At 39.9% G+C, this 3,697-nt stretch overlaps 1 pseudogene; it reads left to right on the top strand.

The window, feature by feature from the left end:
* The first annotated feature begins 1,036 nt into the window (after nucleotides 1-1,036).
* On the top strand, nucleotides 1,037-2,769 carry LOC102825927 (annotated as a pseudogene).
* The last annotated feature ends 928 nt before the right edge of the window (nucleotides 2,770-3,697 follow it).

Raw genomic sequence — 3,697 nt, 5'->3', positions numbered from 1 at the left:
TGTATCCTGTCAATTCCTGGAGCCTGGGTTTTTGCTAATGCCTTCAGTGCAGCCTGGACTTCTTCCTTCAATAGCATTGGTTCCTGATCATACACTACTTCCTGAAATAATTGAACATCATCCAATTCTTTTTGGTGCAGTGACCCTGCATAGTCCTTCTATTGTTGCTCAATATTTCGCCCCTAGAATCTTTCAATTTTGCAAGTTGAGGTTTTAATTTTTTATTCAACTCTTTCAGTTTGAGAAATGTTGCATGTGGTCTTCCCTTTTGGTTTTCTAACACCAGCTCTTTGCACATTTCATTATTATAATACTTTACTAAGTTTTTTTGAGCTGTCCTTTAAAATCTTCTGTTAATTCTTTTACTTTATCCTTCTTCCTTTCACTGTAGCTTCTCTATGTTCTAGAGCAAGTTTCAGAGTCTTTTCTGATATTCATTGTGGTCTTTTCTTTCTTGTCTTCAAAATGACCTCTAAATGGATGAGTTAAGGATCTTTAAGAGGATTAATTTAATGACTTTTAAGAGAATGGGGAAGAGCTAGAGAGATGGTGCCCACCTTCAGGGGGTGTAGACTTAGATGGAGGATAAGTCAAGAAACAATATCTTCACATTTTGATATTTTGGCTAGTAAAGTTTTCTATTATTTTGTTGCAACACTTATTCACTTTCTCTCATACACAGAAAAACATAATCGAATTCTACAGTGTCTACATGTACCATTCAGTAACACAACTACATTTTGAGTGGTGCAGCCATTTTCACTTTTTTTTTTCTGAGTTGTTCCTCCCTGCATTAAGGCAAATTGACTGTTACCTAATGTTTATGTCTAATCTTTCGAGTCACTCTTGTCAATTTGATTCCATAGAGTTAGTTATTTTTTGGATTATGCAAAGGCATTCAAGACTATTTTATCAAGATGGCAGACTAGGCTGACACGCTACACAGATCCTCTACAACAAAGACACAAAAAACCAAATGAAACAAATAAGAATGAAAATCCTGCCCTAAACTCCAGAGGAAATAATAAAGAAGTGGATGGAATACCTACTAGACAAAGAAGCTGAACGAAAGCAGCAAGAAAGGAAACAGACAAGTGAACTTTCAGCTGGTCTGATGTGGCATGGTCATTTTAAACTTTCAGAGACAGTGGTCTGACAACACAAATCACTCTGGAGGCTGGCAATGAGAAATGTGGGATTTTCCTTTGTTCCCCACCAGAAGTGTGACCAGCCCCCACCCAACCAGGGGATGGTGACATCCCCTGCCATGCACAGTCCCAACTCTATCTGATGTCAGGGCTACACTGGGTGTGCCTCCCCCAAGTCTGGAGTCATCTGAACTCTGCTGCATCAGACCAGCTGTCCAATGCCTATACACTGCTTGTGAACATGCAAAGCATACTCTGTCTTCCAGAACCCAAGTCAGTGTTGAGATTGGTTCTCTGTATAAAGGAATTGACTTTCGTACCTCCATTATTGTTGTTGTTAAGTGCCATTGAGTCAGTTCCAATTCACAGCGAATCTGTATAGGGTTTCCGAGAAGTGATTGGTGAGTTTGAACCACCAACCTTGCAGTTCAAACCAACCTTGAGGTCGAATGCTTACCATATGGTACCACACAAGGATTCCATGTCTCCATTAGCTGTATCCAATTTGAAGAATTAAAATGCTGACCTGTTCTGTGGCACCCTGGACCCTGTGAAGAAAGCCATTAGGGATGTCAAGCTCTATCTATTTTCCCAAGATTCCAAAACTTCTTCAGGATTTCTTCAGTGACAAAGAATTGAACAAAAGTATCAACCCTAACACGGCTGCTTGCTTAGAGTTCAGTTGTCTAGGCAACCATCTTATTTGGAGACAAATCTGAAAAACGTTCAAGATTTGCAGCTCTTAGATATCACTCCTCTTTTTCTTGGTATTGAAACTGCTGGTGGGGTCACGACTGTCCTCACAAAGCACAATACTACCATTCCTACCAAGCAGACACAGACCTTTACAACTTACTCTGACAACCAACCTCACATACTTATTCAGGTTTATGAAGATAAACGTGCCATGACCAAGGATAACAACCAACTTGGCAAGTTTGAACTCACTGGCATGCCTCCTGCATCCATCATCTTCTTCAGATTGAAGTCACTTTTGATACTGATGCCAATTGTTGCTGCTGTTAAGTGGTATCAAATCGGTTCCAACTCATAGTGATCTTGTATAGAGTTTCCAAGGAATCACTGGTAGGTTTGAACCACTGATTTGTAGCTAGCAGTCCAGTGTTTATCCTACAGCACCATACCAAGATGGCATCCTCAAAGTCTCTGCTGTGGATAAGAGTTCTAGGAAAGAGAGCAAGATTACCATCTCTAATGGCAATGGCCACTTGAGTAAAGAAGACATTGGTTGTATGGTCCAGGAAGCTGAGAAACACAAAGCTGAAGCTGAGAAACAGTAGAACAGCACTTGAATCCTATGCATTTAACATGAAAGCAACAGTTGAAGATGAAAAGCTTTAAAGCAAGATCAGTGATGAAGACAGAAGATTCTTGACAAGTGTAATGGAATTATCAACTGGCTTGATAAGAATCAGACAGCAGAGAAAGAAGAATTTGACCATCAACAGAAAGAGTTGGAGGTAAAGTGTGTAACCTCATCATTACCAACCTGTACCAGAGTGCCAGAGGCATGCTTAGAGGAAGGCCTGCGGGCTCCGCCAGTGGAAGAGCTCCGCCATCTGGACCCACCATTGAAGAGGTTGATGAAGCCAGGATCTGAGCATAGATAACTTTGCACTGTTACACAGTGAAAAATTGAAGGACCCAAATTTGTAGCACATTCAGTAGCAGTTTTAAAAGTTGAACTGCTGTACTGAGTCTCTGGCCATTCTCAACACTTGAATGTGAAGTACGTACCTAGAGAAAGGAAGTAGCATTGTACTTTATGAGCACTGCGTTGCAAATGAAAAATGCAATGTCTTAAATAAAGCTGTATTTCAAGTTAGCACCATTTAAAAAACAAAACAAAACTGTGTGTAGATTTCAAAACATTTCTACACCAAAATAAAATCATACCAACTTGTTACAGCATATTTTAAACAGGGTCTAGTTTGAGGCACTAAGAAGGGTAAAACATCAGTTTGAAAAGCATTATAACAGGTGATGAAGTATGGCTTTACCAATACAATCCTGAAGACAAAGAACACAGTAATGACTACCAAACATGGACATGATCCAGTCAAAGCAAAAGTGGATTATCAAGGGCAAAGGTTACAGCAACAGTTTTGGGGAATGTTCAATGCATTTTGCTCATTGACTTTCAGAAAGGCCAAAAAAATAGTAACATCTGCTTAGGAAGAGAATGCTTTAAGCAAGTTAGGCAAAGCTTTAGCAGAAAACCACAGGACGGTGCCACCAGAGAGCCGTGCTCTACCACCATAAAGTCCCTTCTCAGTCTTCTCCTCTAACTAGGGCAATTTTGCAAGTTTCCCCAGGGCATTCACCTTATGGTCTTGGCTTGGCTCTTTCTGACTTCTTTTTGCTTCCTAATCTTAAAAAATATTTAAAGGACACCCATTTTCCTTTGGTTCACAATAAAAAAGTACATCAACAGATTAAATTCCCAGGACCCTCAATGTATTAGGGATGAAATAAACAGCTGGTATCATCATTTACAAAAGTGTCTTGAACATGATGGAGCTGATGTT

Source organism: Chrysochloris asiatica, unplaced genomic scaffold, assembly GCF_000296735.1.
Source record: "Chrysochloris asiatica unplaced genomic scaffold, ChrAsi1.0 scaffold00017, whole genome shotgun sequence".
Classification (NCBI taxonomy): Eukaryota; Metazoa; Chordata; class Mammalia; order Afrosoricida; family Chrysochloridae; genus Chrysochloris; species Chrysochloris asiatica.
The sequence above is the reverse complement of the archived record's forward strand: the minus strand, read 5'-3'. Positions and strand labels throughout refer to the sequence as shown.